General features: G+C 47.3%; 1 protein-coding gene and 1 long non-coding RNA gene across 4 annotated transcripts in view; both read left to right on the forward strand.

Moving 5' to 3' along the window:
* Window positions 1-710: 710 nt before the first annotated feature.
* LOC109488489 lies at window positions 711-16,950 on the forward strand. Its single transcript, XR_004628360.1, has 3 exons — window positions 711-995; window positions 4,079-4,311; window positions 16,841-16,950. It is a non-coding gene; the product is annotated as an uncharacterized LOC109488489 (long non-coding RNA).
* A 1,414-nt stretch (window positions 16,951-18,364) lies between these two features.
* The window catches only part of ZKSCAN1 (zinc finger with KRAB and SCAN domains 1), a 32,570-nt gene continuing 29,501 nt past the window's right edge, over window positions 18,365-21,433 (forward strand). Inside the window, exon 1 of one of the 3 annotated variants that reach the window (XM_019793205.2) lies at window positions 18,365-18,511. The gene's annotated coding sequence lies outside the window, so the exon portion shown is untranslated. The remainder of the gene's footprint in view (window positions 18,512-21,433) is intronic. The other 2 variants (XM_034669866.1, XM_019793204.2) reach the window with 2 other exon arrangements.

Genomic DNA, 21,433 nt, shown 5'->3' on the forward strand with positions numbered 1-21,433 from the left:
GTTGCTTAGGGACCACCCAGGCAGACAATTTCGTTAAACTAAAGCTGCCTGGCTGGAAAATTACATATTAATAGCTGTACATTAATATTTGAAATGTGGGAGCATGAGGGTGACCCCCAAATAATTTCAATATACACACTGTTCTCATTTCACTACACCCCATTAAGCTTGCCTTGCCTTCTCTCATCCATGCTGTCTCCTAGGCTCACAGCACCTGCTGAGGGAGCAGTCAGCTTCCCTGGACCCTTGAGCACCCAACCGTGAATATGAGGGTCTTAAAACACATTGGGCGAGTCAGTGTCAGATTTCCTTCTCAGGCTAAGGGGCAGCACTGCCGCTTTCAGGGTGCAGAGATATTTCCTCTCTAGGTGGTAGGCTCGACTGCAGTTGCATCGTACTGCCACGAGAGAGCACCATGTACCGTGCTAACGGACTTGGAGAGGTTCCTCCCAGCGGCTTTAAGAACGTGTGGGGCTGGCGGGAACCGTGGTTGGCGTTTCTCTTCATGTTTGCTGATCCCTTTTATAATTATGGGGTCATCTCACTTCGTTTTCACACCTGTCCTCCTGCATTTCCACCTGAATGTCCTGAAGACCCTCAGAATTCCGAGTTCAAATACGATCTTCCCCCTCCACCCCATCCCCAGAGGAAACCAAAACAATTTCCCTTCTTCCCCTCCCCCTACCCTTCTCCCCCTCCCTCCTCCCCTTCTTCCTCCTCCCCGTACCTATTCCTCCCCTCACCCCTCCCCCTCCTCCTGATTTCTCCATCTCAGTTAAGGGCATCTTTACCCTCCTAACCACCCAAACTAAGACCTTTGGTTTCCGTCCCCTCCCTTTCAACCCAGACAGCCTAAATGTCGCCAAAACCAAAATAGGCTCTCACTCTGGTCCTTTTCTCCACCCAGATTGCTCCTGTCTGACTGTGCCTCCCTCTGGCACAGTCCTCCCCAGTCCCCGGCCTTTCCTATCATCCTTGATGCTCTGACAACGCAGGTGAGATCATGTCATTTCCTTCTTTAAAGGTCAAGAAAGGTGGAAATAACGCAAGTGTCCATCCAAGAGTGAATATAGGTAAACCAAATGTGTCTAGCCACAAAATGGAATATTAGTCAACGTTAAAGAAGTAGGAAATTCCAGGGGCCCCTGGGTGGCTCAGCGAGTTAAGCAACTGCCTTGGGCTCAAGTCATGATCCCAGGGTCTCGGGATCGAGCCCCACATCTGGGATCCTGCTTCTCCCTCTCCCTCTGTCTCTTCCGTGCCGGTGTTATGGAATCGAGCCCCACATCAGGCTCCTCCGCTGTGAGCCTGCTTCTTCCTCTCCCACTCCCCCTGCTCGTGTTCCCTCTCTCGCTGGCTGTCTCTATCTCTGTCAAATAGATAAATAAAATCTTTAAAAAAAAAAAAAGTAGGACATTCTGACACATGCTCCAACACGGATGATCCTTGAGGACATTATGCTAAGGGACAGCAGGGCTTGGATTCATCCAGAACTGACTGTTGGACCCAGATAGTTTTATCAATAGGCCAGGCTTTTGAGACAACAGTTCCAACATATGGCAAAGGATGTGACAGAGGGATCTACTTCTAACATATGCCGATTTGAAGAAAACCTTTAAATCAGCTATTTCCTTGGTCTCTGCTGTCCATTTTTAACTAAGGGAAGTTTCTGGGTTGAATTTACTTTTCTGAGTAGATCTTCCTACTGAAAGAAAGGGAAGTTCTCAGTTGTCATTCTCTACCTGGGAATAGCTTTGCCTAAAAAGTAATAAAGCTGCCATTCCGGTTTCCAAACAAGGCTTTTTGGCTTTGGTTACTGCAAATCTGTCTGAAGTCGCTTCGTGCAGCTAAGAGGACACACCAGCCAAGAGTTTGTCAACCCTGAAGCCGCTCCTGGATCTTCCAGTTCCTACGTGAGCACTCTTGGCAACTTACTTACGCTCTTGCATTTTGTTGTTGTTGTTTAAATTTTATAAAGATTTTATTTATTTATTTATTTATTTGAGAGAGAGAGCATGAGCGGGGTCATGATCGGCTCAAGTCATGATCTCAGGGTCCTGGAATCAAGCCCTGCATCAGGCTCCGCAATCAGCAGGGAGTTTGCTTGGTATTCTCTCCCCTTCTCCCTGCCCCTCCCCCTGCTTGCATGTCCTCAAGAGAGCTCTCTCTCTCTCAAATAAATAAATAAATATATATATATATCTTTAAAATAAAATAAAATAATATGCTGACCATCAACAGGCTTGCAGTTTGGCTGTGGTTGTTGTCAGTCTGATTAGCCCATCAGGACCAAAAGAACCAAAATAATGCTTTCTGATGTAAATATAATGCAAGCACATACAAAATGTTCAGTTTTCTAGTAGCCACATTGTGACAGGCGGAAAAAAACAGGTGGAATTAACTTTAATGCTATATTTTATTTAACCTGATCTGTCCAAGATATCACTGCCACATATACATTTTTAAATTACTGTTAAGCTATTAAATGATATATTTTACGCTTTAAATAAAATATTTAAGTTATTAATTTTAAATATTATTGATGTATCTTACATCTACAGTCCTTTTTTTTTTTCATATGAAGTCTTTGAAATCCAGTGTGTATTTTACATCAAAGGACATCTCAGTTGGGATTAGACACGTGTCAAGCGTTCAATAAGCCACATGTGGCTAATACCTACCATATTGGAAAAAGCAGGACCAGAATCTTAAGCCAAAGAAGATACTTAAGGCAGAACATTGCCAAATCCAAACCCCTGCTGATCAAAGAGAATGCAATGATTTTTCACAAAGTCGCATTTCTAGTTCTGTGGTGAAAGCTGAGGTAGGAGAGAAGGCTTTCTCACATATTTGGGTGACGATTTTCTCTGCTGTAAATTGTTTAAAGCCAAATGAAGTCTTTTTTAAAAATATATTTATTTATTTATTTATTTGAGAGAGAGAGAGAGCGTGAGTGGGAGGGGCAGTCAGAGAGGGAGAGAGAATCCCAAACAGATTCCACACTGAGTGCGGAGCCCAACATGGACCCTGAGACCACGACCTGAGCTGAAACCAAGAGTCAGATGCTTAACCAACCGAGCCACCCAGGCGCCCTTCCCCCAAATGAAGTCTTGAACCTTCTTTAAAGGCATTTTTCTCCAGGGTAGCTTTTCTAATGTTTCTTTAGGCTTGCGTTACAACTGGAAGCATCCCCCGCATATGCTAGGATTTCTGACCAATGTAAAATGTCTCAGATGTGTAAAAAGTGCTGATAAATGCCTGGGACTTTGGCCACATTTATTATTTTAGGAGGGTCCTGATTTGAGTGGCTCCTTGGGTTTTCCTCTAATGTGATTTTTTTTTTTTTAAAATAGGCCCTACACCCAACATAGGGCTTGAACTTACGACCCTGAAATCAAGAGTTGCGTGCTCTAATGACCAAGCCAGTCAGGGGCCACATTTGTTTGATTTTTTTTTAAGAGGATAGATCCCCCCACCTCCACTGAGGTGTGATTAATATATAACAGTTAAGTTTAAGGTGTACAATGTGATGGTTTGATACAATAGGATCTGTGTCAGAATTTCCTTCCTTTTTAAGGCTGAATAATATTTCATTGTACATATAGACCACATTTAGTTTATCTATTCATCAGTAGACACTGGGTTGCTTCTACTTTGGGGCTACTGTAAATAATGTTGCTATGAACATGGGTGTTCAATATCTCATCACTCCCTTGGTTTAAATTCTCTGGGGCATATACCCAGCAGTGGAATTGCTGGATCACATTGTAATTTTGTTTTGGATTTTTTGAGGAGCTGCCATACTGTTTTCCGCAGTGGTTGCGCGGTTTTTACATCCCCACCAGCCATGCGCAAGGGTTCCAATTTCTCCACTTGCTATTTGGTTTCTTTTGCTAGTAGCCATCCTAATGGGTATGAGATGGTCTTCCTGAATTCTTGCACACTCCATTTGGTCGATTTTGGTGTTTTGTTTTGTTGTTTTAATTTTTTAAAATTGTGTGTGTGTTTCCATTTGGTCGACTTTGAAACTGTTAGATGTTTCCTGCCATTTTGAACACATAGGTTTTCATTTTTATAGTGTTCATTCCGGTTGAGAGGCAGCCCCAGACAGTGGCAAGTGCACAGGCCGTGGCGGCACAAGTCCTGGGTTCTGATTCGACTGTCCCTGGGAGACCCTGAGCAGGAGAGAGGTTTCTCCAGGCCTCGTTTGCTCCTCCTCTGGGGGGAGCCAGCACGATAATACACGGTGCTCCAGCCCCTCTGCGGAAACTTAGGTCTGGATACATTTGAAGTGGACATTCTCTCCCACAAGTGAGTTGCTAGATTCGATCTCCATTTTTTCCCTTTGCCTCATTTTGCTGCCTCTGGGGTGGGGTACATGCCGCCCTGGCAGCACCGTCGGAGGTCTGGCGCGGTCCGGTCCCGGGCGTCCGGCGAGCTTGGGGAACCACCGAGAGGCAAGGCCTCCCGGGTCCTAGAGAGGGCGCCTCGACGGGCCGCAGCGGGCGCACTTCCGGCCTTTGTGTGTCTGAGGGTGACGGCGGCCCGGGGGGGGGGTGGTCAGTGCGCTGCGCTTTGGTTCCCGGGGTGCTGCTGACGCGTGCTTCGGCGGTCCTCAACCCCTAGGCCGAGGCGGGGGCCCCCCGAACGCACAGCGCCGGGCTTGGCCTCACCTGGGGGGCCCCCGAGGAGGCCCGGCTGCCCGCTGTGGGGGCCGCGTCTCTACTTGTCCCCGCATTCTGGTCTCGCTTTCCCATTGTGCCCCCAGCCGGCGAGGAATCTTCAACGACGAGGGGTGCGGTGGGGGCGGGGTCCACGGTTTGACCCCTCGTTCTGCCCGGCTGCAGAATTCAGGCCAAACCTGCTCCCTCCCTAATCCGTGTTGCTGACATGGCGGGTCCTTTTGAAAATGAAGTGGTTGTTGAACCGCGAGACCGGCTCTGGTTCCCTCGGCTTTGCGTTTTCGTTGTTCAGAGCACACTTAGCAGCCCGAGCGCTGGGCTAGGAGGGGAAGTGAGGCCTCAGTAGGTTCTTGTCTGTCCCGGCCTGGGGACACTAGCAAGGGAACGGACGGGTGTGCTCCTGACATGTGTGAGATGCACACGAGCTGGCGCGGAGATGCGGTAGAGCCGCTGCGGACGGGGATCCGGACGGGGAAACGGCAAGGCGGCTGCTAGTGCAAGGAGGGGTGGGAGTTGGAGCTGTGGCAATGCCAACCAGACTGGAACGTTCCAGTTAGAGCTGGAGCAAAAGCACAAAGGTGAAAAGGTCGGGGGGAGCTGCCAGGAGAGGGGTAAATATTTCAACACCATCCTGATAAATGTTTATTCTGTGCTGGGTTGTGGAGATTAAAGAATGTGTGTGACCACAAGGCCCCGCCCTAGAGATTGTTAAAGCCCTTCTGTTGGAAATAGCCAACACTCAAAAAAACACCTGGTTTTTTTTTCTAGAGGCAGTATGGTGAAATGATATCTGAATGCCACTTAAGTGGGCGTGTGATAATGGGTAATTTTCTTGATCTTTCTGACCCTCGGATTCCTTGCTTCTAGAGGAGGATAATAGTAGTATTTAATAGGGACCAATGAATGAGGTAATATGTATAAGCACCTGCCTCAAAAGTGTGGCAGGTACTCAAGGTCCTCATAGGATAGGAGGGAGAGGATAGGCTAGGATAGGATAGTCCTCCTATATCTTTCTGCACTCGATTTGAAGTGATGCCTCTCATTTTTTTCTTGTATCAGCCCAGACATCTGGCACTTTTCTTGGTGTCTTTCTGTTTCTCTTCTGCTTTTTAAGATTTTTGTTTCTTTGAGTATACTTTTTCTTTTCATTTATTTTTCAGGCTTGAAATCAAATGTATTTTTTTCCTTCTTCAGGCTTATAGATAGACCTTTTTGCTCTATTGTGATCTCTGCATTCCTAAGAACTTGCTATTCTGCGAATCTTCATGTCCCCCCAAAATCACTCAAAATAAGACCAAGGCTAATAGAATTGGGAAGACTTCTCAAAACTATATATTTTGGGGGTGTCTAGGTTATGCAGTCAGTTATGCTTCTGACTCTTGGTTTCGGCTCAGGTCATGATCTGAGGGTCCTGAGATTGAGCCCCACGTTGGACTCTGGCTCAGCACGGCATCTGCTTGAGATTCTCCCTTTCCCACTGTCCCTCCCACTTATGTTCTCTCTCTAAAATAAATAAATAAATCTTTAAAAAAAAACAAAACCATATGTTTTTGTAACCAGAACTTCAAGAAAAACAGTAACAATCTTAATTTAAAATGTTGGCACAGAGGCATCTGGCTGGCTCAGTCGGTAGAGTGTGACTCTTGATCTCAGGGTCGTGAGTTCAAGCCCCATGTTGGGTGTGGAGCCTGCTTAAAATGATGGCACAGTTTAAAAAGACAATTCCTAATAAATGAATACTACAGTGTACAGAAATTTATATTAAAATAAAAGGAGGGGCGCCTGGGTTGCTCATTTGGTTAAGCATCCAACTCCTGGTTTGGGCTAGGTTATGGTCTCATGGGTTGTGGGATCAAACCCCACGTCCGCCTCCTTGCTCAGGGGGGATTCTGCTTGAAAGATTTCTCCCTCTGCCCCTCCCCTCCTTAAAATAAATAAGTAAATAAAAATATTTTTTAACAAGGAACAGGTAGGGGGTACCTGGCTAGCTTAGTCAGTAGAGCCTGCAACTCTTGTGATCTCAGGGTCGTGAGTTCAAGCCCCATGGAGGGTGTGGAGCCTACTTAAAATTAAAAAGAGGAAAATTGCGTAATGTAAAAGGAGCAGATACTTGATGGACAGGCCGAGAGGAGAGGTTGAGGCCTTGGAGTTAGGGAGACACAGGCACATAACGAAGATTGGGGCCAACTGTGTGCAATAAGCCTTTCCAAAATAAAGCCTGTAGCTGCCTGAGCTACATACAGGAGGGAAGAAGGATGTGTACTGTGCTGTTCCCCACAGCTTGCCGAATTCAGCTTTCCTGTTGTGCTTTGCTTTGGGGGAGGGGGCTGCTGTTGCTTAGCAGCGCAAGACGTTAACATGCTGACAAAACTTGTACACAAAACAACAGGACTTCACGTTTTACTAATATCGTTCTCCCCATTTACCAAGCATCTGTGTGCTAGACACACCCCCCAGGAACGTATTCTAGCTAAGCAGACTATCTGGTCATCGCTTTCTTCTGGTCCTTTCATAACCTCTCCAGCTACTTTTTTCCCCCTTAATTTCTCAGGAGAGGGCACGATGGATAATAATCTTTGCTTCTAGAGCAGAGATGCACAGTGATCAGAAACTGGGAAACCGTGTGGGGAGAAGTGGTGTGGGTGGATGAGATTGAAGTATACACAGTCCAGGGAGTCCTCAAGTTACAAGCGGCCTACCTGACAAATGTGGTGAGGACAGTAGCCAGATGCCCCTGCCTCCTCCTCTCCCACCCTCCCCCGCCCCAGCCCCANNCCAGCCCCACCCCCACCTCCTCATCCACTACCCCTGAAGGCTCTGACCAAGAAGCAGGAGCGAAGCAGGACACGTCTAATCTGGCACCTCTTTCTCACCCCCTCAGGGAAACCGTGTCCTCAGCGCCACCCTTTCCTGCCTGTCGCTGCTCACTGTTCCATTATGCCATGTCAGGCAGCCTCGCACACAGACACGCAAGCTCCCTCTCTGTGTCCCTGCAATACGGACATTTTCTATCACCTGCGTTTACCTTAGGGAAGGTGCTGTCCTTTTCCATCTCACGCTCTTTACTCCATTTGTGAATTTCAATACAACACTAATCATGGCTGATTTGACCAACGATTATCCAGAGATACAAGCGTCTTAAGAAGAGAGAAGACCCCGAATACACACGTGAAATGACATGGGGGCTACCAGCACCTCAAACATTTAAAAGCCCAAGTACCTCGCTCAGAACCTCCACAGAAGTAATCTCTCGCTGGAATCCTCCAATACTAGCCCCCAAAAGGAATAGCGTTTCTAACCCAGTTGCATTGTTTTCCTTTTGTACTTAGACTCTAGAACCACAGTAATGTTTTCTGCTATTTCTCACTGCAGGTCTACCATGTTTGGGCTACATTATGTTTTAGCTAAGCGCTTGTGAGGGCATAATTGATGTCTGCGGCACTGTTTAGTTGGGAAAATTAACTCCAAACTCCCAAGAGCCAATCTAAAAATGGACTGTTGGAATATATTTCTGTTGTTTATTAGAAATAACCGTTTGTATGTTAGTATTTTACTCTTGTAATAATTTACTGTTGTACATAATTTTTTCTGCATCCAAACCACATGTGTTGGCTTCTTGCTAACGTTTTGAGAAATAACACTTTTAATCACTCTGCATGGAAATCTTGCTAAAATTTATGACGCTTTCCTGTGGGGACATGATTTAACTCGTTTTTCCTGCCTCAGTCAACATTACACACATCCTTTACACAATGATGTCCTCAGGGACCTTGTGGGTTCTTTGCCCTACATGAAATGATCCCACCTACATAACTTTCGTAGTTTCTCTGTACGTTTCTTGTCAGAGGAAAAGTAAACTAAAGCCTCATATATGCAGATAATTTGCTCAATTAAACATGAATCCTGCTTTTCTGTCAGTTATTACAATAGTCTTTCAGGTTTTTAAAAGTTATTTCTAAGAGACTCAAGAAGTCTGAATTTGTTTAAAATTCAATCTGTGGCACAACCCTTTCCATACGCCATTTTAAAAACATTTAAAAAACATTTTAAAAAATATTTGACACAAATATTTACCTTGTGATGTTCAAAGAGAACCCTGAGCCTCTTTAAAAATAAAACAAACTCTATCCTTTGCTTGGAACTTAGTGCTTATTTCTCAAACCTTATTGCAAACTGCCCCGGTATTTCTGACCCCATTTATGTAGTAAATGTATTTACAAGAGTAAAGTGACTCATACGCACTTGTTTTCCCATTTCCTTTCAGGCAATGGTTATAAAAACATTATTTTGTGAATCCACTCTGTCCCCTGTCATCACTTTATCCCTCTGGTCCCACCTGGAACATTAAAGCGCCCTCTTTCTGGGAGCAGGTCTATAATCACAGTCTGTTCTCAACCACACGGTTCTGCAGCTGTAAAGGGACTGGAGGTAAAACCACTGGTGGACGATTGCTCTTTCAAGGAAGTTCCCTTCCCAAGGGCTCTGTCTGTGTTAGAACATTGCCCAGTCACACTCTGCCCCAGAGGAGCGATCCCATACTACTAGGCTGTTGATGAGCCTTGGTTTGTCTGTTTTTAAATAGGACATAATACTTGAAAGATCTGGGAGATAGGACAGAGGAAAGCCCTGTGGAAACTGTATAGCAGGAACCAGCGTAGCCGCCACAAAGTGTCAGGCACCTGCTGGGAACCAGGAATGCTGCTAGACACTTTGTATCCATGATGCGATCACTTTTAAAACCCAGACCCACCCTGCAAGGTCCTGTAACGTTGGCATTATCATGCCCAGAACCTTAATGAGGAAACAGAGATGTAGACCGTTGCTCTGCCAGGGAGTCAAGTCAGCTCAGGTTCAAGACTCGGGCTCTTTTCACTAAACTCCTTCTCCAGATAGAGGCCCTTATTTTCTTCTCCACCCAGAAGGAAGACAAGAGCTGTCTTTCAAGTTCTTAACCACCAGCGGAGGGGGTGACAGGACTCACCAGGCCTCAGCATAGCTGGCTGAGATGCACGCCAAGTCTCCCAGACCTGTGCATGCATTTTAGAACAGACTCCTGGGGGGCTCAATCTTTAGGCGTCTGGCTTCGGCTCAGGTCATGATCCCAGGGTCCTGGGATTGAGCCCCCGTATTGGGCTCCCTGCCCAGTAGGAAGCCTGCTTCTCCCTCTCCCACTCCCCCTGCTTGTGTTCCCTCTCTCGCTGTCTCTTTGTCAAATAAATAAAATCTTTAAAAAAAAAAAAAAGGAAGAAAGAAAAGAAAGAAAGAAAGAAAGAAAAAGAAAGAAAGAAAGAAAGAAAGAGAAAGAAAGAAAGAAAGAAAAGAAAGAAAAGAAAGAAAACAAACGAAAGAACAGGCTCCAGGCTGTCTGGAAAGCCCGTGAGTTTTGTGCATGGGCTGGGGGGGTGGGGGGGGGGCTTGCTACATAATGTAAAAGACAAAAATTAAGTTGTTTCAAGCAAAGGGTAGTATGATCTCCCATTCAGAGACAGCCAGATGATAGAATATTCCTTCCAGGAAGTTCTGTCTTCTTGTTCTTACCAAGTAGATGCACAAATGACAAATGATGTGGAAAACCTGAAGGACTTGATTGCTTTTTGAAAATTGCTGAATAATCACCACCTCTTAAAACGAGTTTAACTAAACTGACCTGTCATCAGGACTAAAACTGGCTCAAAGAGACCAACTATTTACCACTCAACTTGTAACATGTGGAACTTCCAGGGAAGTACCAAACAAGGGGACTGAAGGGCTGCAGGATGAGACACCCAAAATGTGCCACTTTGGCATAAAGATTATTTCGAGTTACGGGGCACCTGGGTGGCTCAGTCGGCTAAGCATCGGACTCATGATCTCAATCCAGGACCTGATCTCAGTGTCCTGAGTTCAAGCCCTGCGTTGGGCTTCGCACTGGGTATGGAGCCAGCTACAAAAAGAAAAGAGAAAAGAAGAAAGAAAAGAAGAGAAGAGAAGAGAAGAGAGGAGGGGAGGGGGANAAGGAGGGGAAAAAAAGGTCATTTTGAATTAAAAGGAATAAAAACCCAGCAGACACAGGAAAGGTGCTCCGCCTCCCCCACGACTGCCTAAATTTACATTGGAAGGAGAGCCTGCCATGGGGTTTTAACAGAGTCCCCAATCTAGTTTTTCCAAACATCTCCTTTCACCTTCCTGATGGTGACTTTTCTCCCCTTTGTGTCCTCACACCCTTATCTTTTTCTTTAGCTTATATATAAGCTTCGTGTTGGCTCATTGTCTTCAGAATTTCCTGTCTGTGTAGATTCCCCAAATGTACGCCGATTAAATTTGATTTTCTCCTGTTAAAAAAAAAAAATTGCCAGGGCACCTGGGTGGCACAGCGGTTAAGCGTCTGCCTTCGGCTCAGGGCGTGATCTCGGCGANAGCGTCTGCCTTCGGCTCAGGGCGTGATCTCGGCGATCTAGGATCGAGCCCCACATCAGGCTCCTCTGCTATGAGCCTGCTTCTTCCTCTCCCACTCCCCCTGCTTGTGTTCCCTCTCTCTTTGGCTGTCTCTATTTCTGTCTAATAAATAAAATAAAATCTTTAAAAAAAAATTGCCAAACAACAACAACAAAACAAAAAAATGGGGGGGGTAAGAAATGCAAAAAAGTCCTTTTCCATAGGGGAACAATGGCATTTTTAGGTTTTGAGAACAATTTAATGTCTAACCTGAACACAGCAGGCCGTGTAGTTTACTCTTTAGAAAACTCCTGGCGCTTTTTGGGGCGCCCAGCTGGCTCGGTTGGCAGACCGTGTGACCTTTGATCTCCTGGTTGAGAGTTCAAGCCCCAGGTTGGGTGTAGAGGTTACTAAAAAATAAAATCTTTTCAGGGCTCCCGGGTGGCTCAGTCGGTTGAGTGTCCAACTCTTGATTTGGGCTCAGGTCATGATCTCAGAGTCGTGAGATCAAGCCCTGTGTTGGGCTTCACATGGGCTTGGAGTCTGCTTGAGATTCTCTCTCTCCCTCTCCCCCTGTCCCTCTCCCTGCCTCTAATAAATAAATAAATCTTTTAAAAAAATAAAATATTTAAAGAAGAAGGAGGAGGAGGAGAGGAAGAAGGGAAAAAAGAAAAATCCTAGAGCTCTTTCTTCCTGCTCCAGAATGGCCAGGCTGCTGTCCCAGCTCCTGCACACCCGTCACCTCATGACACCTGTCTCCCATCAGCAGCACTCAGGGAGCCCTAGACCCAAGCTCAGCCCCAGCCCCACCCCATGCTGGGTCTCCTGCTGCTGGATCCCGTATCTCTCCTGAGTACAACTTCTTTGGGTGATGCATATCTTTCCATAAGCTTCCTGAGACAGAGTGCCGGCCAAGTAAATATTTTGAGACCTTGCATATCTGAAAATGTCCTTTTGCTCTCCTCATCACCCTTTTTCCAGTTTGGATATAAAATTCTAGTTTGGACATTATTTTTCCTTGGAATTTTGTCTTCCAACTTCTGGTGTTGCCGTTAAGAAATCCAGAAGCATTCTGATTCTTAGTCCTCTATATGAGACCTCTTCTTTTGTTTCTGGAAACCTTTGGGTAGTAAATTTCACATCGATGAATAGGTGTTATTTCTTTCTTTCCCAAATTCATTTATTTAAAATATTTTATTTATTTAGTTGGAGAGAGAGAGCACGCACGTGCATGAGGAGGGGAGGAGCAGAGGGAGAGGGAGAAGCAGATTCCCCGCTGAGCAGAGAGCCTGATAGGGGGTTCAGTCTGGGGACTCCAGGATCTTTTTTTTTTTTTTTTAAAGATTTTATTTATTTATTTAACAGAGAGAGAGAGAGAGAGAGCGCACAAGCAGGGGGAGTGACAGGCAGAGGGAAAGGGAGAAGCAGGCTCCCCGCCAAGCGGGGAGCCAGACATGGGGCTTGATCCCAGGACCCTGGGATCACCACCCAAGCCAAAGGCAGAGGCTTAACTGACTGAGCCACCAGGCCCCCTTCCCAAATTCATTTTTGCTGAGCATGCAGCGGACTGTACATGTTCTGGATTTCTGTGACATTTTCCTTAATTCCTTTATTGAGGATTTCCCCCCACTTCACTTCCTCCATTCTCTTTCCAAAATTTCTGAACTTCAGCTGTGGGAGCTCCTGGGTTGACTTCTCCAATTTTGATGTTTTTCATTCATTTCCAACCTCTTGGTCTTTTCGTTCTATTTGCTGGCCTATTTCCTTAACCTTCTCTCCCAATGAATTTTTCATCTTCGCCCTATTTAATATTTGCAATATTATTTCCAAGATATGCCTTCTGTTTTCTGAATGTTCCTTTTATAGAGCATTCTGCAATTTCTTCTCATATCTCCGTGGACATTAACAGCAGAGGTTTGGTTAGATGCTTCCTTCTGCTCCCACATTGCCATGGTTTCCTGGTCTTGCTCTTGCTGTGGCCTGCTGGTACAGAAACAGGCTAAAGATGGCCCCTGCGTTGTTGACTTCGCAGCAGGCTCAAAGGCCACCGGTGCTAAACTCAAAATCTTACACATCCTATTGCTTTAAATATAGCCACCCAAATGTGTTTTTAGCCATGCAGAGCCTGCCTGGTTTGCAAAACTGCACCCAACATCAGTTAGCTCGAGATAAGACCAACCCCAGGAGTATAAAAGCCCCCAAGCCAATGCTGCTCTTAGGGTTCCCTGACCCAGAAGCTCCCCACTGTGCTGTTGAGCGACATCACCTAGACAGGCAAGTCCTCTCCACCTAGTCCCCCCTCTTTTGAGTGTTCTTTTGCCCTACTCCCCGCCCCCCACCACATGCTCCAGCTGTCTGCGCAAGGCCCCTTTCATGCAGTCCTGTGCGAGCTCCAACCAGGAAAACAGTGTCACAGGGTGTCCTGTCTTCCTTGATCAGCCCCAAACCTGGCCCTCACCACACCCATCCTTAAAATAAGGGTCTTGGCTGTCCATTCCTTAACCGTCTTGGCTGTCCATTCACACATGTCAGTGTGGGACTCTGGGAAGTTCCCAGCAAGGCTCTGCGTGTGGGCAGGCTTTGTCCACTAGAAGCTTCCCTTAGGGGATCTGGTGGGAACTAGACTCCAACTGTCAGTGTCTTTTTTTTTTTTTTTAAGATTTTATTCATTTATTTAACAGAGAGAGACAGCGAGAGAGGGAACACAAGCAAGGGGAGTGGGAGAGGGAGAAGCAGGCTTCCCGCCGAGCAGGGAGCCCGATGTGGGGCTCAATCCCAGGACCCTGGGATCATGACCTGAGCCGAAGGCAGACGCTTAACGGCTGAGCCACCCAGGCTCCCCCACAACTGCCAGTGTCTTAATCTTGTCTCTTGGTTAGTCTTTCCAGGGGAAAACCCTCCAGTCTCCCTCCTGAGGAGCCCAAGCCTGGCTGCCAGCACTCTGGATGAAAAGGGCTTGACCTTTGAAGGGTGGGACCTGGGACAGCAGGACCTAGGGACTGTGGGTCTGAGAGGCCACGCCCCTCAGGCTGCCAAGGAGACCCAACTGACCCCGGGGACACCGGGCCCAGTTAAGGTATGGGTGCTCTACGGAAAACAAGGGATTCAATAAATACCTACTTCCAGGACGGTGACACCCTCCCCCTCAACACATGCTTTTTCCTAGAACAGGAGACCGCAAACTTTTTTTTGGAAAGGGCCAGATGGTAAATATTTTAGGCTTTTTGGGCTACGTGGTTGATGTCACAGCCGCTCAACTCTGCCACCGTAGCGCAGAAGCAACCACAGATGCTGTGTAAACGAAGGAGCGCGGCTGCATTCCAAAATCTCTGTACTTATGGACACTGAAATTGGAATTTCATATAATTTTCACATGTCACCATTCTTTTTAGTTTTTTTCAACGATTTTTTTTTTGAAAATGTTTTATGTGTTCATCTGAGAGAGAGAGAGAGAGAGAGAGAAAGAGAGCACGAGCAGGGTGGAGGGGCAAAGGGAGAGGGAGAAGCAGACTTGCCACTGAGCAGAGAGCCCGATGCCGTGGGGCTCGATCCCAGGATGCCGGGATCATGGCCTGGGCCGGCGGCAGACACTTAACTGACTGAGCCCCCCAGGTGCCCCTTTTTTCAACAATTTAAAAACATCTCTGACTACAAAAACAAGGGGCGGGCTGCATTTGGCCCAGCGGCAGGAGTTTATGGAACCTCTTCCTGGAATATCATCATTGAGAGATTATCGTCAAAATCCTCTGAACCTGGGGGCGCCTGGGGGGGTTCAGTCAGTTGAGCGTCTGACTCTTGGCTTTGGCTCAGGTCATGATCTCGGGGTTGTGAGATCGAGACCCCTGTCAGACTCTACTCTCGGCACGGAGTTGGCTTGAGATTGTCTCTCCCTCCCACTCGTGCTCTATCTCTCTCAAATAAATGAATAAGTCTTAAAAAATAAAAAATCCTCTGAACCCAGCTTCCTCTTCCCCTTAGCAAAGCCTCCCAGCGCTCATTTTTGTCTGTAGGTATAAGGGTTACAGGTTTTCTCCCTCCCCCACGCAGCCTCCAAGATGGGCCATGGAAATATAGACGTTTATGAATTGCCTTGGAATGGAAGCAGTGGTAACAGGGACTCCAAGACTTGCTGCCAAGTTCTCCCCTGGGGGTGGAACAAGTTGTTGATTGTTCTCTTTCCCTGGATTTTAACCAAGGTGATAAATGAGGGCCGGAGGAGGAGATCTCTGGGAAAGGTGGGGGCTCGGAGCCAGAGCCCTGACTCCCAGGCCACAGGCTTATCTGAGTCAGAGCCTCTGTTTCCAGCAATAAAGACCATTCTAAGTAGGCCAGTACCTGTCTAGTCTCGACTTTCACATCAAGGGAAGAGTCCCACCTTTCTTAGTTGCAGGGGCAGGATGGGGATTTGGCAGAGAGAAGAGCTCCTTCTGCCACTCAGTGTGTATTTCGGTGCAAATCCGTTCTGCGTGCCAAGTCTCACTTTCTTTATCTCTAAAGTGGGGATAACCACTCCGACCTCATTGGGTAGTGGTGTGGATTAATAAATTAACATACCTAAAGTCCCTGTCACATCGAGGGGTTTAAGGAATGGCAGAGAGTATAATTCTAATTTATCCAAACAAGGAAACCCAGAGACGTTAAGGCACCATCCAAAGGGCACACAGCTCACTGGGGGGTGGAGGCAGGAATATAGTTTGTTTTCTCAACCCTCCAACTAATATTCTTTCTTCTATCCTGTGCAGCTTGGAGAGGAGGCTTAGTCCTTTTTNCTTTTTTTTTTTTTTTTTTTTAAGATTTTATTTATTTGACAGAGCAAGAGAGCACAATCAGGGAGAGGGGCAGAGAGATGGAGAAGCAGGCTTCCTGCTGAGCAGGGAGCCTCATGAAAGACCCTGGGATCATGACCTGAGCCAAAGGCAGACGCTTAATGGACTGAGCCCCCCAGGCATCCCGGGCTTAGTCCTTTTTTTAACCACACCTGAAATGCTATGGGAGGGAAGGTGTTGGGACTGCAGGATATCGGCCGTTCCCTCCCTTTCTCTCAGCCCCCTGGTTTCTGCTGCAGGGGACAGATCCTCTCCCCTGGTGGATAGACAGCAAAGCTGAGGCCTCCACATCATACAGTACAGGGGTGTTGCTGGGCACCTCCCCTTGTCACCCCCAGACCCTCCTCTCCCCTCACCCCTCCCAGATGCAGGCTGCCTTCCTCTGGGCTGGGCCACTCTGCGGGACAGTTACAAAGATTCTTTGTAATGTGTTTGCGGGGAGGAGGGAGAGCAGGGCCTGGCTGTCCTCAAACCACATGGGCTGCCAGCCCTGTTTACACAGAGAAGGAGCCAAGACAGATGACCCTGTTGCTTGGGGGCCCGGATTGAAAACATAACCCAAGTGCAGAGCCCCTGGCTCAGCCTCCTTGTTTCTGGGCTACACCACACAGAAGCAGCATGGAGGCGCCTCTTTCCCCTGGGAGGCCTGTTTACTCGGCTGGGTGAGAGATGTTTGCACAGGGAGGGAGGTGGCAGTGGCCATCTGGCTGTTCTCTGGCGGAGTGGGGGAGCATTAGCAGGTCAGGCACTGTCTCTGATCCAGGGCCCCGGGACGGGGGCGGGGGGCAGCCCTCTGACAACAGGCTTTCTGAGACACGTGTCTCTTCTTTGAGAGGGAATGTAGACAATTTGGGGAAAAAATTGTAGAAACAGTACTGGTTTTTTATTTTGTTTTTTTTTTTTTTTCCTTTAATCCAGACCCACACCAGATAAATTGTCCAGGATCTTTCCCCACTTTGTGTTTTGCAAGATGGTGAGAAAGGCAGTTTTCTGCACTTAAAGAATGGTGATGTTTGCCACCTGTAAGTTACGTTGTGGTTTAAAAAGCATTGCTGGGGGTGCCTGGCTTGGCTCCATCAGTAGAGCATGCAACTCAATCTTGGGGTCAAGAGTTTGAGCCCCACATTGGGTGCAGAGATTACGTTTTTAAAAAAAGGAGTTGAAAAAATAATTTATAAAGCGTTGTCATAGCCACCATTCCCCATGATCCTCAAGACAGCACAGTGGGTAGCTGTGGCCAAAATCATCCCTGTTTTACAGATAAGGAGTGGACACTTCGAGAGGTCAGGTTGCTTGCACAAAACCCCACACCCAGCAAGAGGCAGAGGCCAAGTGACTACAGTTTGCATGCTCTTTTTTCATGGAGTCCCCCAGTCTCCCCACTTGGCTGTAAATTGAGATGTACAGAGATCTTGTTCCCACACGTGGCTGCCTCTCACCACGTGGCTCCCAGGAGAGAGCATTGCATCTCGGGGACATGGCAGGAGCCATGGCGATGAGCCTCAAGGGCATAATGCAAGTACTGTGGGTCTGTCCCGGGGTACCCCGATGGGGCATTCCCTGGGTGCCAGATGAATGGAGAGCCTGGGGACCAACCACATGAAACCAAGCGATACACACTGTACCGCTCCCCCAGCGAAATCATGGCAGCAAGGAAGCGAGTTACAGAATTTTCTGGAACTTGCCTCCATGTTCCTTTCCACGTCTCCTCTTGGGCTGTGGCTCCCTGCATTCAAACCGCATGTGTCTCCCTGAAGCCACTACCTGAGCTCCACCTACCATCCTCGCTACTACTTCCTAGCGCTTTATCCTCCCTTTGATAACCCCAGACACCAAACACCCAAGTGCGCGGCTCACCAGCCTCCTCCTTTCTCTCTTCATCTCTGTGCCTTGAGTCCGCTCCAATTGCTGTGACCTGTGTGACTGACTCATACTCCTCAGCTCTGCCTCCGCCACCCTTAGCCCAGCTCCTGCACCTGACCCGGCCACCAGCCTCGCCCCCTGGTCTCTTCTTTCCCGCCACTGTCACATCCTGACCCTCCTCTCTGCTTGCCAATCTATCTATCAGCGGCCACCTTTCTAGAACAACTAATGTGTTTTCCTGAGTTTTGCAGCTTGCAAAGCACGCTTGCATACATACACACAGACATACATTCACACGGAGTCCCAATCCGAAGTTAGCTCCTCCTCCCCACCATCTCCCTTCATCTCCTGCCTGAACTACTGAACCTGGTTGGTGTTCAATGCGCATAACTCGGCCGGCCATCATTCCTTCCACCAACCTGCCTTTCATTACTTTCCCGATAAAATGCTATTTACAAGCTTTCAAGTATTCTTCCTAATGCAAAGTCCTCACTTCCCTTCCTCCAAAAATTCTAATTAGCCCTCTCCTATGTCCTTCCTTATTCTTTCTTGACATTCAGTGCCTGTCATCGATTGTTAAAATCAGACTGTGACTCCCAGAACCGGAAGCTTTAAGGATCACATGGCCGCGAATGGCAGTTCAGTCCATGGCCAGCCACCCCGTGCTGCCCGGACATGTCTGTACATCCACAGTGTGTTTCTTTACACTGCAAGCTCCCTGGAACGGTGAGGCTCCTCTTCCTTTACAGACTGCTCCGAGGTTTAGGGGAGCTCTGGGGTTAGTTCAGCTGCTCGACGGGTTCTGGCCCAACTCTGAGATGCATCCCTATGCCATGGTTCTCTCTCCTCTGCCATTTGCCCTAAACCAAAGGCACTCTGGGGGAGGCCCTGTTTGTTTTTGTTTTTGTTTTTTTTTAAGATTTATTTATTTATTTATTTGACTGAGAGCAAAGAGAGGGATATATGGGGGGGGGGTTGCAGAGGGAGAAGGAGAAGGAGGCTGAGCAGGGAGCCAGGTGCAGGGCTCCATCCCAGGACCCTGGGATCATGACCTGAGCTGAAGGCAGACTCTTAACCTACTGAGCCACCCGGGCGCCCCCGGGGGGGGGGCAGTGTCATAAATGACTCTCAGTTTGCCTGTGATTGACATTCCAATGATCAGAGAAGCCTTAGTATTATGTCCTCAGGTTGAGTCCCAGAATTTCAAAGAGGGTCATGCAAAATTTGCATACAACTTGGGCAAATGAAGGCCTAGAGCCGGGAACACAGCCCAGTGGTATCACTGTCTGCTTTGCTTTGGTGCTTAAAGGGTGAGGAAGGCCACCCTTTCCCAGTTGGCTGCCTGCCAGAGCCACTGGAGTTGTAGTGAGCCCTCCTGTATCCCTGCCACCTCTGTGTGCCGTAGACAGAAGCTGCCCTGTCACTGACATACAGGCAGAAAGAGCTGCTGGATGGGCCTTCACAGGGAGCCTAAGCCCAAGGGTCATTCAACAGTGCAGAGCCCTAATCTCAGCTCGTGTCTCATGTGAGTCCAAAAATATAACCATGATAACAGTGGCGTTACTAGCCACATAGTTCACGGCTTGCCGGGCACTCTGCTAGTGGTTTCACATGAATCAGTTCAACTGGAGCCTCTTCACAGCCTGATGCGGTAGCTGCTGTTATAATCCCAGTTCTACAGAGAAACTGAGGCTCCATGAGGTTACCTAACTACGAGAACATAGGCTAAGAGAACGTAGTACAGATAAGATTAGAACCAAGGCCATCTGAACCCTACAGTGACCTTCTAGAGTGACCTTCTGCTGGGACCCACTGGTCAGCTGGGTCCCCTTACATCCTTCCCTGATATGAACGGGCCTGTCAACAAGGGGGCAGCTCACCTGCAGGAGAATCGCCAGTCCCAGGTGAGCAGAACTGGGCTGGACTTGACTTCTCCCTCTGGGTCACCTGGTTGCAGTCCAACCACAGTTTTAAGCATAAGGATAAGAATCCCTATGTTTAAATTTTAAAACTAACTCCAAAAGATACCTGCTCCCCTGTGTTCATTGTAGCATTTTTACCATAACCAAGACATGGAAATAACCTAATTTATTTATGTATATATAATGTACATTTATGTGTATATATTTGTGTACATATATGTGTGTATATATTTATGTATATTTAAATATATATAATGTATATATGTATATATATTTATAAGACAGATAGATGAATAGATAATACTCACACAGTGGAATATGATTCAGCCATAAAAAATGAAATCTTGCCGTTTGGGACAACATGGATGAAACTTGAGGGCATTATGCTAAGTGAAATAAGTCAGACACAGAAAGACAAATGGCATATGTATGGTCTCACTTATGTGTGGAATCTGGGGGGGGGGGGAAGTTCATAAATACAGAGAACAGATTGGTGGTTGCCAGAGGGAAGTGAGGTAGGGGGTTGAGCAAAATGGGGAAAAGGGGTAAAAGGTACAAACTTTGAATTATAAAATAAATAAGTCACTGGGGGGCAGGGGGCGTGCCTGGGTGCTTCAGTCGGTTGAGCGACTGACTCTTGATGTTGGCTCAGGTCATGATCTCAGGGTTGTGGGATTGAGCCCTGGGTCAGGCTCCATGTTCAGTGTGGAGTGTACTTGGGATTCTCTCTCTCTGCCCCTCCCCCCAATTGCACACACACACTCTCTCTCTCTCTAAAATAAATTAATTTAAAAATAAATAAGTTATGGGGACATGATGTACGGCATGGCAACAATAGCTAATAGCCCTGTCTTGCATAATTGAAAGTTGCAGAGAGAGTAGATCTTCAAAGTTCTCATCACAAGAAAACAATTTTGTGACTCTGGTGACAAGTGTTAGCTAGACTTATTGGTGTGACCATTTTGCCACATATACCTACATCGAATCGTTATGTTGCACACCTGAAACTAATATAATGTTATATATCAATTATATCTCAATTTTTTAAAATCACTTAAGGACAGGGTTGCCTGGCCAGCTCGATCAGGAGAGCACGCAACTCTTGGTCTCTGGGTTGTAAGTTTGAGTCCCACCTTGGGTGCAGAGATGACTTACAAATAAAATCTGAAAAAATAAAAAAAAAATTGGGGTGAGCCCTAATCAAATAGGTCTGGGGTCCTCAAAAGAAGAGGAGTTTAGGACGCACACACAGAGGGAAGGCCACGTGAAGGCACACGGACAGGAAAGAGAAGAGAGCCATCTACAAGCCAAGCAAAGAGGCGTCAGAATGAACCAGCCCTGCTGACACCTTGATTTTGGATTTGTAGCCTCCAGACCTAAGACGATACAGGTCTGTTGCTTAAAGCTGCTCGGTCTGTGGTACCTTTTTAGCAGCCAGCCGGCTGACACAGTCTCCCCCCCAGGCTCCCACTGCCATCTAAGCCGACCGTGCTCTTCTTGCAGAACCCTCGAGGAAAAGCTTCCATTGCTCCTTTCCTGTGTTGCTAATCTCCTTCTTCCTGCACTCCATCTGGGTTCAGGAGCCCAGAAGGCAAAGCCCTGGGCCTGGGTGGAATGATCGTTGCAGAGGAAGGCATGCCTCTCACTTCATGTCTGGACTCTGTGCTGCTGTCCGTGGAGCCCAAGATTTGTTCAACTGCTATTGAACCACACTCCTGGCTCACTT

The sequence above is a fragment of the Ailuropoda melanoleuca genome, chromosome 10, assembly GCF_002007445.2.
Source record: "Ailuropoda melanoleuca isolate Jingjing chromosome 10, ASM200744v2, whole genome shotgun sequence".
Classification (NCBI taxonomy): Eukaryota; Metazoa; Chordata; class Mammalia; order Carnivora; family Ursidae; genus Ailuropoda; species Ailuropoda melanoleuca.